This window comes from Lissotriton helveticus, chromosome 4_1, assembly GCF_964261635.1.
Source record: "Lissotriton helveticus chromosome 4_1, aLisHel1.1, whole genome shotgun sequence".
Taxonomy (NCBI): domain Eukaryota; kingdom Metazoa; phylum Chordata; class Amphibia; order Caudata; family Salamandridae; genus Lissotriton; species Lissotriton helveticus.
In genome coordinates this window covers 175,806,671-175,829,741 of record NC_136063.1, presented here as the reverse complement: position 1 = coordinate 175,829,741, position 23,071 = coordinate 175,806,671, and the positions used below count along the sequence as shown (strand labels likewise).

Sequence of the window (23,071 nt, the reverse complement as noted above, 5' to 3'; positions counted from 1 at the left end):
GGTCGGTCTCCCTCTCCTTCCCTCTGTCTCCCCACACATCCATCCATCGGTTCTCACATTTACCCTTTATTCATCCACATTCGCATGCTTCCTTCATTGTCCATCCACTCGTCGGTATATGCATGCATCCATTTATCTTTTTAGCCATGGATTCAGTCACTAGCCCATCACCTATCCTTCCACCAATCCTCAATTCACTCTGCTACTTATCGTTACATTTCTCCATCCATCACTCCAATTGGTTCATTCTAAAGTCCATCCATCCTTCCACCCTTCACCATTTCTTCCTTCTTTGTTTCGAAGTTTCCTTCCTTTTTTCACTCTTCCTTTCCCCTTCCATTCTTGTCTTTCTTTCTGCCTATCTTACTTTTTCCTCCTGTGTAGATAGCTTTTTTTGTAGGTGGCTCTATGTGTGGGTGGCTCTGTGTAGGTGGCTCTGTGTGTGTGGGTGGCTCCATGTGAATGACTCTCTGTGTGTGTGTGGCTCTGTATGTGTGTGTGTGTGGCTCTGTGTGGGTGTAAATGCAATAGGGCATGCATATGCGAGCGATTAAGCTATTGGCATTGTAAATGACAATGCCATTTATTTAACGATTAAGCTATTGGCAATGTAATTGACAATGCTATTTATTTATGATTTAAAAAAAAATAAAAAAAATATAAGCAATGCCAATAGCTCTACCTTTAATAATGCCGAGACCATTGCATTGTAAATGCTTGTTTTTTTCTCCCCTTTCCTAGTCCACAGAGAGCACGGAGACAGAGACAGAGAAATGAATGCAGCTTCACTGTGCGGCTGGGAAAGGGGAAACAAAAACGGCCCGGAGACACCGGCCCTTCAGCCCATGCCCGAATGCCCGCATTGCCAATCCGCCCCTGAAGCTGGCGCCCATCGCAAGAGAGAACAGTTGCTTGAACTAAAGTCTGCTATTGGAATAGCACTCAGAGACAAATGCTTGAACTAAGTTAGTTTTATTTTTTGGAACTTTAGATAAATATGTGCAGCGCTTTGTGAAGGAGAACAAAGAGCTTTTCAAACAAAGTATGATATGTAGAACTTAATTTAAGATATGCCAATTATCAGTGATTATCTGAAGGTACTGAAATGTGAAGATCCTGTTTTATGTTTTAATACTTAGTAGGATCATCTTGATGTGAAGACAAAAGGAAAACAATCAGTAAGTGTTCAAGGGGAGAGTTGAAAATAATAAAAAACATTAGAGATGTTTGTAAAAGGGTGAATTTTAAAAAGTATACTTTAATTTCAGTTTCTGATATCACCTAGCTATCTGAAGTCTCCACCCAAGAGCAAAACAGGCTACAAGATTTGCGTTTCCACAATTCAACTCATCACGACATCCCAATAAGAATTACTGAGCCGTTAGAGAAAACTGCTCGCAGGTTTTGAGTAAATTCTTTAGAGCTGGTTTAGTAAAAGGCCTTTTTAGAAAATAAATTACAGAACGTTTCCTTGTTGCCTCGACAGCAAGATCAACACCAACGTCCAGTACCCGACCCTCCTCCCTCTTTACTGTTCAATAGCTTGTAGTTATTTATAGTTACAGGTTATAGAATAGTTTATTGGGAAGTCGGTCCCTTACGTCTCTGCGAAACAACAATCACGTAATTTCAAAGAAGATAAGGTGAGAGACTACGTGATTGTACTTCCTTGACACAGGGCAGCAAGTTTTCAGCGCGTCCCGCGTTGTGTGGGTCCTCCAACGAATTTAAGCGCCTCCTGGTGCTAAACAGTGACGCGTTCTTCCTGCGACACTGGAGGCTTCTGTGATATGTAGTCCCTTCCTTTTGGTCGTGTTAATGGCGGTGAATGTGGCAGCGGACGCAAGAGCAACTGCAGACCCCCACCTAAGCCAGCATAAAACAGCAGGGCAGCAATGGACAATCCGGTAAAATCAGGGCAGCAAGTTTTCAGCGCGTCCTGCGCTGCATGGATCCTCCAACGAATTTAAGCGCTTCCTGGTGCTAAACAGTGACGCGTTTTTCCTGCGCCACTGGAGGCTTCGGTGATATGTAGTCCCCTCCTTTTGGTCGTGGTAATGGCGGTGAAGGCGGCAGCGGCAGTGGCCGCAAGAGCAACTGCAGACCCCCACCTAAGGCAACATAAACCAGCAGGGCAGCAATGGACAATCCGGTAAGAAGCAGGGCAGCAAGTTTTCAGCATGTCCCGTGCTGCGTGGGTCCTCCAACGAATTTAAGCGCCTCCTGGTGCTAAACAGTGACGCGTTCTTTCTGCGCCACTGGAGGCTTCTGAGGTATGTAGTCCCCTCCTTTTGGTCATGGTAATGGCGGCGAAGGCGGCAGCGGCTGCAAGAGCAACTGCAGACCCCCACCTAAGGCAGCATAAACCAACAGGGCAGCAATGGACAATCCGGTAAGAAGCAGGGCAGCAGGTTTTCAGCGCGTTGTATTCTGTTTTACTGTATTGTAGTCATGTACACTGTATGTTTTATTTTGTGTTATGTTATGTTGTTATGTTGCTTTGCGTATATTATTCTTTTATGTTCAGATGTTTATTTTAGGTATGTCAGCAAATGTTACTATGTTTCCAGCCAAAAGCAGCACATGCCATGAAAGCTCTTGTGACTAACATCCAGTCCATTTACCACTGTTTATGGTGCTGTAAGAGTGCTGCCTGAGCTCTTGAACTACTTAGGACACCAGCCAGCCCAAAACTTCAACACAAACCGTGTTTTAAATTAGCATTTGTAATGCTCAGGGTATGTAACACAGCCCATGCACAGGACTCAAAGTGTTTATGCTGTTCAAAAAACATATGAAAATTGCATTTGCAGTAAATGTCACTTTTTGAATTGAGCGGTACAAAAGGGGGTGGGGATGGACGGAGCATCTGAACCAATCAAACACTCACACCCAGTCAACAGATCTTTGCTTAATCCATCACCGTTCTTTTGCCCACTCTGCCACCCCAGTTCAGACATGGCCATATGCAAATCAGTCTGACCCTGTGGCTCATGGGAAAAGTCCAGCCCGAACTTCCAAGTCATGCCTTCCCTGGACCGGAAACAAGCTTCCCAGGACCGATTTCCGGCATTTCAGCCGTCTTAAGCCAGGCTTGCTTGAATCCAGTGGCAAAGTGAGCAAGGGACTCACGTCTGAGCATTCCCAGCCAACTTATGGCGAACAAAGTGGTACAAAAGGGGGTGTGATGGACGGGGCATCTGAACCAATCAAACACTCACACCCAGTCAACAGATCTGCGTTTAATCCATCACTGTTCATTAGCCCACTATGCCACCCCAGTTCAGACATGGCAATATGCAAATCACTCTGACCCTGTGCCTCATGGGAACAGTCCAGCCCGAAATGTCAAGTCATACCTTCCCTGGACCGGAAACAAGCTTCCTAGGACCGGTTTCTGGCATTTCATCCGTCTTCAGCCAGGCTTGCTTGAATCCAGTGGCAAAGTGAGCAAGGGACTCACGTCTGAGCATACCCAGCCAACTTATGGTGAACAAAGCGGTACAAAAGGGGGTGGTGATGGACGGAGCATCTGACCCACTGAAACACTCACACCCAGTCAACAGATCTGGGTTTAATCCAACACCGTTCTTTAGCACACTCTGCCACCCCAGTTCAGACATGGCCATATGCAAATCAGTCTGACCCTGTGCCTCATGGGAACAGTCCAGCCTGAACTGCCAAGTCATGCCTTCCCTGGACCGGAAACAAGCTTCCTAGGACCGGTTCCCGCATTTCAGCCGTCTTCAGCCAGGTTTGCTTGAATCCAGTGGCAAAGTGAGCAAGGGACTCACGTCTGAGCATACCCAGCCAACTTATTGCGAACAAAGCGGTACAAAAGGGGGTCGTGATGGACGGAGCATCTGAACAATCAAACACTCACACCCAGTCAACAGATCTGGGTTTAATCCATCACCGTTCTTTAGCCGACTCTGCCACCCCAGGTCAGACATGGCCATATGCAAATCAGTCTGACCCTGTGCCTCATGGGAACAGTCCAGCCCGAACTGCCAAATCATGCCTTCCCTGGACCGGAAACAAGCTTCCTAGGACCAGTTTCTGGCATTTCAGCCGTCTTCAGCCAGGCTTGCTTGAATCCAGTGGCAAGGTGAGCATGGGACTCACGTCTGAGCATACCCAGACAACTTATGGCGAACAAAGCGGTACATAGGGGGTGGTGATGGACAGAGCATCTGAACCAATCAAACACTCACACCCAGTCAACAGATCTGGTTTATTCCATCACCATTCTTTAGCCCACTCTGCCACCCCAGTTCAGACATGGCCATATGCAAATCAGTCTGACCCTGTGCCTCATGGGAACAGTCCAGCCCGAACTGCCTGACTTCATGCCTTCCCTAAAGCGGAAACAAGCTTCCTAGGACCGGTTTCTGGCATTTCAGCCGTCTTCAGCCAGGCTTGCTTGAATCCAGTGGCAAAGTGAGCATGGGACTCAAGTCTGAGCATACCCAGCCAACTAATGGCAAACAAAGCAGTACAAATGGGGTTGGTGATGGACGGAGCATCTGAAGCAATCAAACACTCACACCCAGTCAACAGATCTGGGTTTAATCCATCACCGTTCTTTAGCCCACTCTGCCACCCCAGTTCAGACATGGCCATATGCAAATCAGTCTGACCCTGTGTCTCATGGGAGCAGTCCAGCCTGAACTTCCAAGTCATGCCTTCCCTGGACCGGAAACAAGCTTCCTAGGACCGGTTTCTGGCATTTCAGCCGTCTTCACCCAGGCTTGCTTGAATCCAGTGGCTGAAGGGCAGGTCGGTCAGAAAGGACTGTGAACTCCAAAGCTCTGACACATATGGAAACGTGCAATGTTGCGACTAAACAACAGAATAGGCTAATCCATTCTGACAACTTTACGTTGTTTTGTGCCCCCCTGCACTGCTTTATGTTAATACCTCCCATGCTTGGTAACGCACTTGCAATTTTAACTTACAGTCCTGCTACTTGGAGGCTGCTCTATAGAGCCCGCGCAACTTCTGCAACCAGCACAGTCCTTAGGTTCACTCCCGAGCCTCCCCAGCAGTATGGGCATTATGACTGCAAGCTCTCTGCGTAGCCTTCCCCTAAAATCTGCCTCCTCCTTCCACGGTATGTATTACCTTGTAGAGGGCGCGGACTCTTGGGGCACCGGAGGGAGAGGCAACAGACGGGTTTTAGTCAATGCAGGTTTTATTGACTCCAAAAGAAAATCAGTACAAGTCTTTCGACTAGAGACAGGTCTCCGCGGGGAACGGCTCCGGGTACTTTTCCGTTCGGGGCTTGACAGTCTCAGTCCTACGATAGCCGTCCGGGCTTCTTCGGGGCCTGCCGTCCTCGGTGTCCGTCTTTGCTTTAGTAACTCAGGACCCAAAACAAAAGAAAGCAGTAGGTGAGATCAGCGTCCTACACGGAACCGCTAAGGGGGAAGGGAGTGAGGAGATGCAACAACCTGTGAGCCAAAGCCATTTACAAGTGCAGTGACGGGGTGTGCTCGGTAAAGGGGAACCAGGACAAAGGGATAACCACTAATTCACAAGGGGGTCGCCCTTCCATCCTACCCAGCCCCTGATCTTATTGCGCACCTGGGCTAGCCACACACCTCCCCCGGGTTAGTGGCTGGGCGGCTCGTGGGGACGTTGGCCTCCAGGCGTCTCCTTCGTATTCGGGCTCTCTTCTCCTCTCTCCAGCTCCTCTGCTCGTCTCGTCTCCGTCCTTCGTCCGCTCTCTGTTCTCTGTTCTCTCTCGTTCTCTCCACTCCGGGTGTACAAGCACACCTGGTCCACCAGCAGGGCCAGTCACACTCACTCTCCATGCGTGAGTCTATCCCGCATTCGGTCCCTCGGTAGTCCATCTGCTGTGGAAGACAAGAGGAGGGGGGAGTGACTGATAGGTCTCTTAGGGATCCAGTGCTCTGTACAGTGTCCTCCACAGTAACGGGTCGAGTTGGCAGGGCCGCCCCATTACATACTTATAGATATTTTAGTCCTATGCCATATCACAGTACTTTCCTTCAGCGTGTTTTACTTCTAAAAGGCTCTCCAATGTGTCCTTTTCCTCTTGGAGATGTGGCCTTCCCTGCTAGGCACAATACTCCACCACAGTTGGACAGTACCCAAGATCAGGCCGCAACGCTGCGCACTGGGCCACCGGAACTGCACAAGGATCCAGGTGACACCTATACATCTTCCGGTGGAGGCATCCATAACTAATCACAGTACTCCAAAATAATACCTCGCCATCTGGATACAGTGCCTAGCATGCCATCTCCGTGGCTGGAAACTATCAGTGTTGGACCGGCCTGTCCGGCACTCTGGCCCTGCTTGAAAGAGCCAATGTGTGTGTTTTATGGGGCCAAAAAAACACAACCCACACGGTGACCCTCTCAAGCCGGCACATTTGGCAGTACCAAAGTGACTGACAGGCCAGGTCAGCATTAGATACTGTACTCTAAACAAGGCTTTTAGAGCTGCACCCAGGACACAAGTCGGAAAAACCTGCAGGTACACAGCGTCCACCCACTATTTTTACAGGGTGGACCCCCCTGTTTTAAATTGGGGCAAGAATTGGGCCCCACTGATATATGCTGAACTTGTCCTGGTGTAATTTTCAGACACTGGGACACATTCAGCAGTGCCTGCACTTTGTCTGCTTTCCCTTCAAGCAGTAACGTGCAGGCGTGGAGGGGGCTTTCATATGACTCCAGCTGGGCCCATAGCAGAGCAAACTTCACTGAGAGGAATAGTACATAGTCACCGAACATGTTGCTTGTTTTCTTGATCATCATCATCTCCGCGTAGGGACACCTCCCTGCACAGCAATGAATGTTCTAAAGTATTCTCGCAGTCTGATCCGCTAAGAAAGACCTTAGTTTTGCAATTCCTACTCCAATATCTAAAAAGTTAATTCCATGACTCGTGCACTTATCTTTCTCCTAATGCTTCGTATCTGCCTACTTGATGGTACTGTAAATAGTATTAAAAGTGGAATGTCGATATCCGCAGAAAAATAAACCAGTTGATTATTCAATCCGAGGAAGGTATTTCTGCAACAGTAAATGGTCATTTCTTTAACTTCTCTATGTGTAACATAGTGGTACGCGGCCTGAAAAGAGTGTCTGCAAAGTCCAGCTTAATAACATAATTAATCTAAGCTGCGACTGCCCTTGTTGTAAAGAGGACATGTCATTCTGTCTGATGTCTATCGCAGATGACACAATGTTACCCAGAGAGTATATCCTAGTGGACAAAGTAGTCATACTATTATCTACCACTGCAAGAGCCCTCTGTCAATCTCATGCAGTCTCTTATCAGCCCTCTGCTGGGAAACTTCCACACTTTGTTGTATAGAGCATACCAGAAGCGCTTTTGTCGTTTTCGAGGACCTAGTAGTGAAGATCTGGCCACCAATAGTATTGCTGCAATAAATAAATTGTAGCTGCCACCCCTGCGTGTGCAGCAGCTAAGCCCTCATGTGCTGCTAGGATTAATCATAACCTGCAATCTGAGTCTGGTATTACTCCATCCTCATTATATATTTTGCTCACTTAACTGGCAGGAGTACTTTGCTAAAAAGCCTTTCGGCATCTGGGTGTCATCGCGTGCAGCGTTGACAGCCACATTGATGTCCCTATTTATGCTCCTATTTGAATAATCAGTTTGCAATGTTGCTTTTGCAGCTTCGTCACCCACTGAATTCCCAGTAATGTATATTCTCACACGCTGATTTGTTGCAGGGATTATGCTCAGACATAGAACTGTGCACAGAGACCCAGGACCTCAGTGAACTGTGGTGGACCAAAAAACTCACCTCAGCACCTAGAAACCCTAACCGACTAGCGTCAGTGTCACATTAGCTCTTCATCCTATAGCATAGAAACCAATGATTAGACAACCCAGAACATGCGACTTAGGTTATACTCAGGAATGGTGGGAATCAAGAACACTCTTTTGTTTGTTATTCTCATACCAGTCCACAACAGGAGTAAAAGAGAAACGGGAAAGATTACATTTTTATTTTAACGACATGCTCTATAAGATGCAGTGTCTTTGCTAACACAAGCAGACATATGATTAGAAATAATATGATCAGCATTGTTACAGTTCCATAAAACAACAAAAGGAGAAATCATATTACAATGATGGTGAAAACAGGTCTTACAGCACCTAGTATATCACCCTCCCTAGCTAGGAACTAAGTTTTATAAAATATAGGAGGTCTCTTAGGCTGGTGTGGGGGACCACATACCTCTAAGATCAGTAGGAGTGTATCACATCAGAATCTGCAAATGCTCTCTGTCTCTCTGGAAACGGAATTCTTCCAAATGCCTGAAATCATGCCTACAGTGCAATATTAAAGGCGTCAGAATCTCCGTTGGCTGCAGCTACATGTATGTTATGTCTAAACGTGAGCCGATCAGCCCGAACAACAGCTACCTTGTTATGATAACCTTGGAGGCAATTTTTAGAACGCAGAGTTCAACCTCGAATGAGACAGAACCAAGTAAAAAATTCTGCCAAACTGGATAATTGGGAGTAAGTTCTGAATGAAAACAAACAAGCTTTATTTCGACATAAATATCATAAAAGCGATAACAAATTCAATGTAGACCCAGAGATACATAAATAGATAAAAGGGTATAACGAGGATCTCTCTTCTTCAGTTAAATTTGGAGCATGTTAAAACAAAAATGTCAAATAGATAAAAACATGCAACACAATTCTCACTGAATCAATAAAACGTAAAGCTTGTGACGGCTATATAAATAGGCAGTATGGTTAAAAGAGACAATTTAAAACAGGGGGGTCAATATAAAATGGAGAAATTCATTATCTAAATCAAAAGGCAGCATGTCAACTTCAATCTTACAATGCGCGTGCATTTTGGCACCTAGTCAGTTTTTGGGAACCCTTCGTGTAGCCCTGTGCCTAATTGTCCAGGCTCATCCCAGAAACTTAGCAACAGCACAAACATACAAGGTTCTATGATCAAATCGGTACTAGGAGTAAGCAGGGCAGGCAAACATGAGGTGTGCAATACTCTCACTGGTATTCCTACAGGACGGGCATTCTTTAGTGGTCTGATTGCCGGAGCGCCACTTCACAGTGAATTCGGCAACTGGAATAGTACCTAATTTAAATTGGATGTATGAAGTCCTGACTCTGGGGGTCTGGATCACATCTAGGTAGGGTTCAAATGCTCTAGATGGTTTATGATGAAAAAACTCTTCTGTGAGCCTACCTAGGTTTAGATTACTGTGATCTCTAGCATCTACCCAAACCCAATAAGCACGTTTGAGATCAGCTTTTGTTGGGGGGTTTTAGGAGGCCCATGAATCATTAAACCCCAGAGCTACCAGCGAATCCTTGATATTATAAATCCATTTTATGTTTTTGCTAGTGTCCAGTGCCATTACCTCAGTGAATTCTTTAGCAAAATTTGAAAGTTCTTCAGTGTGCCTAGGGCGTGCCCAGTACAATAAAGGGCGAAGTTATATAACAAGGGGATTAGAGGTGTCCCCTGGGGCAACCGAAGGAGATCTCTAAAGAACTTATTTTCTGAGCTACCAAGGTCGTCAAGATTGTTAAAACCCCATAGTTTGGCACCATAGAGGGGCGAACTGACTGCCTTGGCTTCGTACACAACGAGTCCTGGGGCAATAGGCCTGCTGTATGACAGGCGATGTTCCGAATTAGTAACCATAAAACCTACAAAACCCAACAGTGGGGCATAGTGTCAAAACATATGTAATGCGTAGAGAGAGAAAAATTAAGGAGAAAAAATAGCATGAGTCCAGTACGTGTATATGAAGCAGAAAAAAATGTGTTACTTCAATCCAACAGTGTATAGGCACAGTACGTTGCAACCGCCTACAATAGGAAGTCGTTGTTGTCGTCAGTGAACATTTCAGCCATCCAATTCAGTAATGGAAAAGAACACACATGTTCTTCAACAGCCGGTGGCTCTAGCACCATCAGAGGACAACTCGGGTGGTCTTCGAGCTAACTACGTGCCAGGAAGTCATGGGCTGCAGACCATATATTCCAATTGCCTAGGACTCCATGCGCTGATGCACAGGCCATAATCTCAATACTAGAACAGTTTAGTTCATGAGCAACTAAGGGACTCATTAGTAGATCATAATCCGGGTTAGGAGACACCGTTTTGCAGAGACACAAATCCAGAACCCATTCAAAACTGCAATCCAGGCAGTGGAAAACTGGCTGCACGCACGTAAAGTACAAAAACCGTAAAGATAAACCATACGCCACACTCAAAGTAGCCAGAGGTAGCGATCCATAGTATTCATGCATCCGGTTAAGAAGTTGGAGCAACCGGGGCAGGTTGTCATGGGGCACAGAATGTGCAACCATTTTTGAGCAAGCAAATTAACAGCAGTACACCGGCAGCCAAGGTGAGAATTAACGGTAAACCCCCGAAGAGGCTGGAAAAAAATAGAATGAAAAAATGCCAGTATCACACCAAATATAGTTTGGAATGAAGTCACAAGGCCATAACTTACTACTTAAATAAAGTGTGCCAAGCCTGTGGTCAACGAGGCATTGAATATAGTGTGAATCCATGATCCAAAATATAGGGGGAGATCAGTATTCAGAAGGGAATGTACCTCAGTATGCGTGTTAGCCACGTGAAGGACGAATGTTTCACATGCAGATGTATGTAAGTGCAACTTCTTTTTGAGACAAAAGAGCCCTTATTCGACTCATCTTGCAGAACTCTGCTTTCAAGGTCGGAATGGAAGGCAATATGGATATATCGAGCTTCCCATGCGGAGGACGGAACAGAACATTTTTACAACAGACTACATGTTGGGAGACAGTCACTATGTATGGAATCCCTGCCAGCATACCACAGCAATCTTCATTATTTAAAATTATTAACTACCGTTTGCTACCAACGTGAAAGTCAGTGTAATAGCCGGGGCAGGTGTACCTTTTAAAATACAGGCCAAATTTGGGGCTTTTGAATTACAAGAGATGTGCAATTGTATATTCCTACCGACCAATGAGTGATCGGATGTGGAAGTGCAATCTTCACATTTTAAGTAAATCTCCTTTCCTCCCTCAAGCACCTATAGGTAAAGGGTAGAGACCAAACTTCATGGAGATATGCGCTACCTAATGGTTCATATCTGCCTATGGCATAATGTTTCATGCATGCTTCAAATTTAAACAGTGGAAAAGGTAGCATTATTAACCCATGAATAAGCCAAACTGCAGAATTTGTTTCGGCCACAGAAAACGGTAAAGGTTTTAAGTTTTCAATATGCAATAGTGAAAATGTCGCATCTTTCATTGACATAAATTGTTGTTTAACAGTCAGATTAAATGATAAAAATAGCGCAGAAGTGTCCATATAGTCCCATGGCACTTTCCCAGCCTTCAATGTTTGTAAAGTCCATGCAAACTGAATAATAGAATGCAATTGATTTTGACCATGGTACAAAACTGAGACATGATCTTGCACAATATCAACGACAGAAGAAACAATATTATCTAATGTGTAAATTGGGGAAGAAAGCGTGTTAATGCTATTATCTACAACTGCAAGCACTTTTTCTAAATGAGCTTGATCAATAGCCCTTAACCAAGAAGCAGCCTCAATCTGGAACAGTTTCCACACTTTGTTGTAAATAGCATATATCCATCTTTTGGTTCTGCCTGTTGCAGGACCTTTCACATAGTCATTCAAGTCAACGTCGTCAGTCAGTGTAGACAAATGGAGTTTAACTGACGCTAAGGTTGAGTGTTTGAGCCAGTTCTGACATAGCTTGCCTACAGAATAGGTAGTAACAGAATGGTCACTCTTGAAACGGGGATCCACCGTAACCTTTGTATAGCCAGGAGCCAAACCCAGAAAACCATGCTGGCATGGATCTGCACATCTGTGCCTTAACAACCAACCTTGGGGATCCAAACTTGAAATGTTAAAGGACACATTTTGTAACAGAGTTTGTAAATCACTAAGGGATCTACTGGTGTGATTGTTCCATTTGGGGTATTTCCTCAAATCAGGAATAGAAGGAGCCTTTAATTTTTTAGGCGTAGCCAATCCAATGCAGGTGGTTTGTGAAATAGTCAAATTCAGAAACAACATATGGTTCGGGATGAGACATGCACGATGCAAAGCCTCAGTGCCTTGCACTTGCCAACATTTAGAACCCCAAACAGATTTAAGATCAATAGTATCTTTTTACAGCTCAAAGCCCCCTATTTCCAATTGGTCGAGAAAGGACTTTGAATACAATCATTTAGTGTGGGCAAGTCTTACTTTGGAAGAGGACTTCTCAGTCATCTTAAAATGCACCGGGGTTGGATTGATTAAAATCAGAAAAGTAAGAAAACGTTTTCAAAAGTGTTTTGGAACTGCCTTCAACAGGAGCGGGACAATGTTCCCATCGTGTGTATTAACTTCATTCCTAAATGTGTTTGCCTTGTGCAGAAAATGATTGCCATAGTGTTGGTAACAAAATAAGTCAGCATAATTTGCAGAATCTAAAAACAAATCTTCAGCATCAAAGGCAGAATAATATTTCAAATCAGAAAATAGAGCCTCTAACGCTTGGACGTCCCATTCATCAGAGCGTATATTTTGTTTAACCACATCCCCCATTGAAACACAAAGTACATTAGGGACATTAATAACATCTGTGGGTCCGTGTATTTGAAACTTAACAGCATCCCATACAATCCCATCTAAGACAGGCCAAGCAGTGATATTCACAAAAATCTGGTCCCTCTTCATTCTGGGTGATGAGGAGTGGGGTGCCAAAGTTCCATCAATTAGTCTAATTGTAGTTCTTTCTTTAACATAGTGTCCATTCATGAGACGGAAGAAATACACCACAAATCCAATGGACATAGATAAAAAAAAATTGAAAAAAGCACCAGCCAAATATAAGTCCAAGGCGGAATTAAAAAATGTTTTTTTAAAGAACAAAAATCAAACTTTTGAGTGGGACTTTGATGTGGTAGAGTCAGAGTCAAATGAAAAATGTGACTGGTTAGCCACACAGGTCTGTAAATCAGGCATCGATAAGTCTGTGGGGTAAGTGTACTCAGTATCATCAAGGGGATCACCAGCCGGTGAATTCAATAAAGGATTTGTAACTGTAGGCATCTCAATAGCAACGTCAGGGCCAGTGTCACTCGCCGGAGCCAAAACAGAATTTCTCAGCATTGCTGGACAAGAGACCGCAGGTGTCATATTAAAAAGAATCGGCCAATCTGTGTAGTTTGACATACTCAATGGAGATGTACCTATTTTCCTTACGACCAGGAAGTGGAGGTAAAATGACTGTTCTTGTACCCTGCACACCAAGCACAGGAACTGGATAACTATATGAGGGGCTGAACTCCTTATTGTTCTCGACTTTCTCTCGGACCAATTCACCAACTCGGGGTAGCTAGCCAACTACCGGAATCTGCAGCGCAGCATCAGTTGTGGAGGGCAAATGTTCCTTTGCAAGACTTTCACGGGTCTTTTGTAGACTCCGGAAAACTCACAATGTTCATCTACGTCAAAGGAAGCGGCAGACGCCGACTGGTCTAGACCCTCAAGGTCGGGACAAACATTTTGATGCCAAAGAGCATTTTGTATGGGTTCCGCCCACCCAAAGACCTTCTAGGGAGATTATCTAGTGCACTCTGAATGCTATTGAGGTGGGCTAGCCATTTCCAGCCTGTACCTAAAACCCTAGCTGTCAAGGATTGCTTTAAGTCACGGTTCATCCACTCCACAACACTATTGCCATCAGGCCTGTATGGAGGCAAAAATGTAACTTTGATCCCCAATGAACGCATGGCATCCTTGTACGCCTTAGAGGCGAATGCTGGACCCTGGTCCGAGTGGAAGGTGCCACATGCAAAAATTCCCACAAAGACTCGCAAATCCCTTACGACAGTTCCAGAATCAGCACTCCTTTGGGGCCACACCCACACAAAGTGCTTGCAAGAATCAACTGCAACTAAGATGTACTTATACGCAGTGTCAGAGGAGAAAGGTCCGCAGGAATCTAACTAAACACAACCAAGCGGTTTATTAGATATATACAACTCGCTGGGGTGGGCGTGAAGCAATAGAAGGTTTAATCTGCTGGCAAATGTCACAATGAAGGACATAATCATACGTTTTTTTGTACAATCCGCACCACCAGTAACACTGTTGTAAAAGAGGCACAGTTGCAGAGACGCCGGCATGAGCAGAGGCGATATATATACAAAACACCTGAGCACACCAGTATCATTATTTCCAAAAGATCGGATGTATAGGTATTTCTCCAAACAATCCGATGACGTCTCAGCACCCTATGTGTTCTAGGTCCATAATGTCTCAAAAAGGAAAATCAAGTAGTCCAAACAGTTCTTCTTAGGTTGAGGTCTGTATTTAATTTCCACAATTCACAAGAAGTAAACAGCAGCCGACGCGCGTTTCGCCCACAGGGCTTTCTCAAGGCTTGTTGCTTATAACTCCAAAAGTCTGTAATTGTAACTATTCTCTAAATGGCATTTCTCTGACGGATGGATGATAGCCCGGATGTTTGACAGCACATTTGCCGGTCAATACTGAAAGTTTACGCTCCTAATGTCATTCATCATCGTAATAGTTGCGCCCCCAATACATAGAGTCTTTTCCTTTTCAACGTTTGTCATCCAGTCTTAGGATCCAAGCCCCATCATTTATAGAATAGTCTTGTCCATTCGGATCTTGATTAATCACAAAAGTATGCTTTTATCCTCCTGAAGACGCTAACAGTGAAACCCGCTCATGCTCCTTTCTCGAGCAGAGGCTATACCCTCTTGTTCGGCTGTAATCAGTGTGGACCTGCGGTCCGCGTTGGGAATAATAATAATAATAATAATAACGTAATTTTATAAAGCACGCAGCTGCCCCAGCAAAGGGGCGTCCCGGCCCTGGAGGCAAAAAAGCAGAACAAAGGCAGCGGCACAGTCTAGGCAGGAAACAAGAGGGTTTTGATGGCCTTACGGAAGGGGAACAGACCATCCAAATGGCGGATATGGGCAGGGAGGGAATTCCACAACCTAGCCGCCAAAAAGCAGAAAGATTTCCCCCCCGGCTCTGGCCAGCTTCACACGGGGAACCACAGCCAACAACTGCTCCGAGGAGCGAAGTTGGCGGTTGGGAACATAAGGAGTCAATAAATTGGATAGAATCTCAGGAGAAGAGAGTTTTAAAATCTTAAAAGTAAGACAGAGTGCTTTAAATTCAATCCTTTTTTGAACAGGCAACCAATGAAGTTGCCTGATGGCACCTGACACAGAACAGAATCTAGGGAGCCTGAGCAGGACCCGTGCCGCTGCGTTTTGGACTCTCTGCAGGCGGAGAACATCCGCCTTGTTGGCCCCTAACAAGAAAGAATTCGCATAATCTATGCGTGAGAGAATGGTAGCCTGAACTATCAGTTGGCGAGTGGCAGAGTCAAAGAATTCCAAAATGGGCCTCAATGGGAATCAATCTGTCACCAGCGCCGTTAATTCTCACATAAGGAACTTTATTAGTACTTAAATGATAAGAGTATATGGAAGGGAAACCTCTAGGGTAATTACTTCCCTTCTCTGTTGCAGCAATTGCTTCCAAGATGTCATCATCAATCTTAATTTTGGAACGTGTAACTGCTGCAACCAAATATGTAGCTACAGCGGTCTTTGCCGCTTCATCAGCAAGACTATTGCCAACAGCGTGAACTCCGACACGCTGGTGACCAAGAGTCTGAATCACAAACACGAGTGGCAGCCGCCCTTTAAGCTCAGCCACTCGAACCCAAACCATTTTGTGGTTTATTGTGCTACGTTTGGAATCACGATAGTCATTTTGAGTCCAAAAGAACAAATTGTCATTGTAAGACTGTACACAGTAGTAGGAATCACTTACGATAAGAGTAGTCACACTAGGACCAGCATACTCCAGTGCAAGCATTAGAGCACGGAGTTCTGCCAATTGTGCTCTACAGTCCCCTAATGTCTGTGCATGCACAACATCGGGCTTGAATTCTCCAGTCACCATAGTACCAACCACTTTTGCACAGGCCGAAGAATAAGCATGCTTTGAATCTTTTGAAGGTTGTGCCGAACCGTCAGTGTAAATAATACAATGGAAATCCTCTAGAGGGAGCATGGTCAGAGGAGCCGGATTAACAAATTCATACTGCAAATACTCCTGAGTCTGCAAAGAGGAATCCAAAATGAACGTGACATCCGGAGAAGTCAAGGACGTAGTCCATTGTATCCACCGTGGGTGCAAAGCTTTTGAATTAGGTACACTGGCTTTTGTCACTGCCTCCAAGGCAGGATACGGAGTAGCATCCGTAAATGATTACGGCGGCTTATAAGACCATTGGCCGAAATAGTTTGGGTGTTAAGCCTTTGGCCAAAACAGCGCAAAAGCAAACTCATGTGTCGAAATCCGATAAGGATGACCGCCCTTATGTTCCAAAGCGAAATTGGAATAAGCATAAGACACAGGGGAAACAGACACAGAAACAGGGGTCCCGTCCTGCTTCACCAATACCTGCTTTTACTGAGCGCACTTATGAATTACGCGACCGTGCCGAGAAACCCCATCAACCGCCATGCCCTCCAAGGAGACGGCACAAGTCTGAAAATGATTGCAGACCGCCATCCGACTAAGCAGGGGTATTTCAACATCAACCATAGTGACACAGCAGAGAAAAAGAACAATATCAAATAATGTAGCACACTGGGTAGTAATCCAAATAGAAACCATTTAAAATGATCAAGCTTGAATAGACCAATGTAAATGTAGGTAAATATAGGTAGGTTTATCGGTCACCACTGTCAACCCGACACAATAGTGAGGGGGTCGTGGACTGATATAAGCACTACTCAAAATAAGACCACTAAGTTGGGTGCACTATGTTGCAGGGATTCGGCTCAGACACAGAACCGTGCACACAGACACAGGACCTCAGTGAATTGTGGTGGACCAAAAAACTCACCTCAGTACCTAGAAACCCTAAACGACTAGCATCAGTGTCATATTACCTCTTCGTCCTATAGCAAAGGAACCAATGATTAGACCACCCAGAACATGCAACTTAGGTTATACTCAGGAATGCTGGGAATCAAGAACACTCTTTCATTTGTTATTCTCATACCAGTAAAAGAGACACAAGAAAGTCGAAAATATTTCTTTTAATGACGTGCTCTAAGATGCAGTATCTTTGCTAACACAAGCAAACATATGATTAGAAATAATATGATCAGCATTGTTACAATTCCATAAAACACAAAAGGAGAAATCATATTACAATGATGGTGAAAACAGGTCTTATAGCGCCTAGTATATCACCCTCCCTAGCTAGGAACTAAGTTTTATAAAATATAGAAGGTCTCTTAGGCTTGTGTGGGGGACCCCATACCTCTAAGATAAGCAGGAGTGTATCACATCAGGATCTGCAAAACCTCTATGTCTCTCTGGAAATGGAATTCTTCCAAGTGCCTGAAATCATGCCTACATTGCAATATTAAAGGCGCCAGAATCTCCGTTGGCTGCAGCTGCATGTATGTTATGTCTAAACGTGAGCCGATCAGCCCGAACAACAGCTACCTTGTTATGATAACCTTGGAGGCTTTAGTACTCACAGTGCAGACTAAAGTCACGATGTAAGTCTAGGGATGCCGAAAAACAGTAATTCTGATGTGAAGTAATTCACGCAGCCTAACTTACAACAACAGCTTTATGCAGTGACGTGTGCAAAAATCAGCAAAAGGTAAAATGGCGGTTAAACTTCTATTAAGCCTATGCTAACATAGCAATGTACGCAAACGAGGCCCAGCCCTCACTATAGATGACTCAAGGTGTGTATCACACGAGTCCGTGGCAAGCATGCTCTCAGCTTAGCCTCCTGTCCCCAAAGAGCTTTGTGCTTTATGGTGCAGAATTAGAGCCCTGAGGTCGGACAGCTGTGCTGTACAGTCACCAAGTGACTGTCTGTAGGATTTTTTCAGGGTGGATTTCTCCATCCTCCATGCAACCCTTTACAGCAGCGCATGCTATCGAGAACTGTTCCTTTGTCCCCACTGCATGCTGCGCAGAATCATCAGTATAAATGATGTAATCATACTGATTAAGAGGCATGACTTCATTAGATAGAAAAGGTACCTCAATTACCATGAGGCTTTGTCACTCCAAACAGGATGCTAGACTGCTTGTGTCCCCACTCACTTGTTGGCCATCTTACTCTTGATCTATATCAGTCATGCTGGTTACCATTTCTCAAGAGTTGCTAAGTAGAGATAGAAAGGTACCCCAACTACCATGAGGCCAGGGCTGGACTGGGAACAACAACCAGCCCTGGCAAAGTGCTCGTCGTCGTCGTCCCCCCCAATCCCCCCCCCCACTCGGGAGGTTGGAGGTACCGTCGAGCTCTTTGCCGGGGCCGGTTTTCTGCCGATGTTGTTACAGGGCCGATTTTGCAGCTATGGGCACTAAAACGGTCCCCACCCGTGCGGCGCACCGGGGGATTGCCCGGTGCCCGCTATGGCCAGTCCGGCCCTGCATGAGGCCTTGTCACTCCAACTCCAAACAAGATGCTAGACTGCCAGTGTCCCACTCATTTGTCGCCATCTTACTTCTGATCTACACTAGGCATGCAGCTTACATTTTCCCAAGTGCTGTTAAGTAGAGATAGAAAAGATACCCCAACTACCATGAGGCCTTGTCACTAAAACTCCAAACAAGAAGCTAGATTTGATTGTGTTCCCCCTCACCTGTCAGCCATCTTACCCCTGATCCACATTAGTCATGCAGCTTACATTTTCTCAACTGATGCTAAAGTGAGATTTAATAGCTACTACAACTACCAAGAGACCTTGTCACTCAAAACAAGGAGGCAACATTCGTCACACCCCTTCTCATCTGTTGGCCTTCTCATTATAGAGTTATACTACTTATGCAGCTTAGCAAATCTCAAGTCTGGCTAAAGTCACATTGACTTGACTCGAGATGCCATGAGACCTTGTCATTACAACTAAGTGACAACACTCCTTACTCACCTTCTCACGTGTCCACCATCTTACCACTTGCCTACACTAGTCATGAAATGTGTAAATTACAGACAATGTTCACCACAAATATACATCTGAAAACTTTGCTTGATGGTGTCCTGGACACATCAACTCAAAATATTGTTGGCCCAAGTTACACCATAACTATGAAGTACCCCTAACATATGTCAGCCATAAAATACACACAGTTAATTTGCAGTGTTAGACGCTTTAGAAACGTTAGAAACTTTTCCCCCTATTGATGAAAAGACCTTGTCTGACCTTTTTGCAAGGGTTAAATCCGGTTCACCTGATGATACCTGTCCTCCTCACATCTTGAGAGAGGTGGGGGCAGCTATTCCAGAGGGCGTGGTCCCTTTGCTAAATGGATCACTTTTACAGGGTAAAGTCCCTAGCTGCCTTAAGAAGGCCTTGCTTATTCCTTTGATCAAGAAAGCAGGAGCAGATCCGCTTGATCCGTTAAACTACAGACCTATATCATTGCTACCTTTTACATCTAAATTATTGGAAGCCTATGTCTCTGCAAACGTGTCTAACTTCATAGAACAAACGGAATACCTTGAACCCAATCAGGCAGGCTTCCGTTCATGTCATTCAACGGAAGCTGTAAAACTGGCGGTACAAAATACTTTAAGGCGGAACGCTGATAAAGGCATCCACCAGGCCCTGGTACTTCTCGATCTTTCGGCAGCGTTCGACACGGTTGATTACTCCATTCTGGTCAACTGTGTCGAACAAGCCGGCCTTAGGGGGCCTGCATTGAGCTGGATTAGTTCCTTCATCACAGGCCGCACGCAATCGGTAAGACTGGGCCCTTACACAGCCCGACTATTTCCACCACATGTGGAGTACCCCAAGGCTCATCTTTATCACCTTTACTTTTTAATTTGTACCTTCGTCCACTACTGTACTCCCTAAGGAATGCTAAAGTTACCATCTATAACTACGCGGACGACCTACAACTCATCTTTCCTCTGAACACCAATGACACACATTCAGGGATGGATGAGTCTTAATCATCTGAAACTTAACCCAGGCAAGACTGAATTGGTCTTGCCTTGGCAAAGCGAATTAAGTTGGAGTCCATGCTTCTGGCCATCTAGCATGGGGGCCCCACCTATGAGATCGTCCTCGTTAAAAACTTAGGAGTAACATTACGTGAGGATCTTTCTTTGAAGAGACAAGTAGGTACTGTAGTATCTGCCAGCTTTTTTCAACTTAAGAAAATAAGGAAGATAGCTCCCTTTCTTACGCAGGCTGCTCTCACTCAGGTCATTATTGCCCTTGTCTTGTCTCGACTGGATTTCTCAAATAGTCTCTATTTGGGACTTCCAGCGGGCGTGCAAAAAAGACTTCAGCTGGTCCAGAATCAAGCCGCTAGACTTATTCTCGGACTTACAAAGTGGCAATCTATTAGACCTGGTTTGAAACAATTGCATTGGTTACCTGTTATGCAGCGAATTGCATTTAAAACTGGGTGTATTATTTTTAAAACCTTACAAAATACAGGCCCGAAGTTCATAAAAGATCTTGTCTCTAAATACAACCCATCATTAAATCTTCGTTCTGCTCAAAAATCTCTATTGATTGTTCCATCTTTTAAAAAGAAACGTCTTGGTGGCTGCTGCTTCGACCATCTTGCAGCCACCTTCTGGAATTCGCTTCCTTTGCATTTGAAATTGAGTGGAGACCTTCTCAGCTTCAGACACTCTCTTAAAACCTGGTTGTTCATGCAGGCCTACTGCTGAGTTGTATTTTACTTTATATCTGTGTTGTGTTCCTTTCGATAGCGCCATGAAGCCCCTGGGCGTACGAGCGCTTAATAAATATATATTAACATAACATAACATAACAGTGTCATGTGACTATAGAGATCTAACAAGATTACCAATGCCACTTATACAACCAACCTGCCTGGTTGTTGAATTTTACCTAAAGATGCATTGGAATCAACAAATACAGACAATATGACTACATTGTGTGTGTAGCTGGGTGTTGGAGATGTTATGCCTATCCCAAAACCCCAAAGAACATATAGCGTCAGAACCAGTAAAATTATTAATTCAGATGTATACATTGAATGCCAACTAATGTCTAGTAACCAAATACAACTCCATGCAAATTACTGAATGAAATAATAACTAATTTCCCTTTAGCCCTTCTAGCTCCCAATTGACTAGACAGAAACAACTTTGAAGTACATAACTCAATTTGACCGTTGGTCATGTATTTTGTTTTCTCAATAGGTGAATCCTCCACTGCATCTGAGCAAAGGCAGGTAAGCCATCAGAGTCCCTCTCCACCCCAGGAACAAGATGATGTTCTCTGTGATGCCAGAGCTACTGAAGTGGTGGACGTCCATGACCATCCTGGCCCATCTGGTCAGCCTGGGCTGACACCTACGGTTGGGCACACTGTGCCCACACCTCTCACTACAACAGCAACAACACAGCTAATTGATGGCCCCATAACAAGTGTACCTAGCACTGTCTATTCTATCCACTGCCCACCAGCCCTGGCCTCTCAAAAAGCCGGCACCGCCATCTAGTCAGTGAGGAGCCGGGACCATTGGGAGGGTGCAGTCTGTGCCTAAGGCACAGGGCAGTGGGGCTAGGCATCATGGGAGGGTAAATGTGGGACTCCAGAGGAAGTCCACTGAGGGTAGGGACACCCAGACTGCCATCACACAAGTCCTAGGGGCTATAGCAGGACTCCCGCAGTGTATTGGGCCAGGTCATAACTGAGATGGGAGAAATGAAAGAGCTGCATAAAGGCATATACCAGGAGGTTGCCGGGATACAGGTGGAGGTTGGCAGCATCTACACCAAGGTTTCATGCCTATGCACTGAGGTGGCAGGGGTCCATACCGAGTTGGCCAGCCTCCGTTCCGAGGTGGCCTCTTTGGTAGGGGTGTTGCAAGACATAAACACCACCCTCTGCAGGGATTTTCCTCTGTCATCCGCCCCTCCCTTTGTGCCTAGTACATCCAGAGCATCAACATCTGCTGCAGCCACAGGAAGGGATGCCCTGGCAGAGGAGGATACTCCTGCAATCGCCCCTGGCCCAGCAGCTCAAAATCCCCTCACTGCAAGGGATGTCCATGTAAGTATTCAGGAGCGAAGGATGGCAAGAAAAACACCACCGGCAGCAAGAAAGGTCAGTGCAAATGTTCCCTGTGTGTGTGCAACATGTTCACTATGTTGTCTTTCTGAACTACATTTCCATTTCTGATAGGTGGAGTATGTTGGAATTTGGACTAATGGACTCTACTTCAATGTTTTTAGCCACCATGACTGAATCTCTCGCTTTGTTTTGATTTGTTTGCACTCATTATGTTTTAGTTGGTTTATTTGGTCTCTTCACTCAATAAAAAAACTCCTGTCATCTAAGCAATGTCTCCTGTTGTCACATGTGGACTTTGCTATGACGAAAGGAGGGACTAAAGGAACACATCTGGAACACTACCATGTCACCACAAGGCATACATATGAGTGCCTGGGCTCACAGCATCTTTATTACATTGGTCAATTCCTAGGCTGACATGATGTCAGACACATATAAAGAAATTACATGACTCAGTGCTCCAGGGTCTATGATCACATTATCTCCTGCAGACTTCCACAACATGGTATGAGGGACACATCTGACAATATCCCACACAATAGCCAACAATAAATTAGGTCTAGATCATTAGCTTCAGGCATATTGATGATCTCACAAAACAAAATACTACATAAAATAAATTAGTATACAGACACAGGTCAGCACCACAGTTTCTGACCATAGGGTATTTTCATTCATCTCGTGGAATGTCACAAACAAATGTCAGTGATGTGCTACAGATATTTAAAGCCAACAATGAGGAATATAGCAACACATATATCCAGTTCGTAGAGAATGAGGAATCAGACAATGTGAAGATAGGATAGCATGATTTGGCCGCAACACTACATTTTGTAGGATCACATGATATCACGCATTTTGCATTAGGACCAATGCACAA

The 23,071-nt window shown here is 44.9% G+C and overlaps 1 long non-coding RNA gene across 1 annotated transcript; it reads left to right on the top strand.

Annotated features, from left to right (window-relative positions):
• The first annotated feature begins 2,277 nt into the window (after positions 1-2,277).
• Positions 2,278-22,457, top strand: LOC144827098 (uncharacterized). The gene is made up of 2 exons (XR_013610020.1): positions 2,278-2,392; positions 21,315-22,457. It is a non-coding gene; the product is annotated as an uncharacterized LOC144827098 (long non-coding RNA).
• Positions 22,458-23,071: the final 614 nt, after the last annotated feature.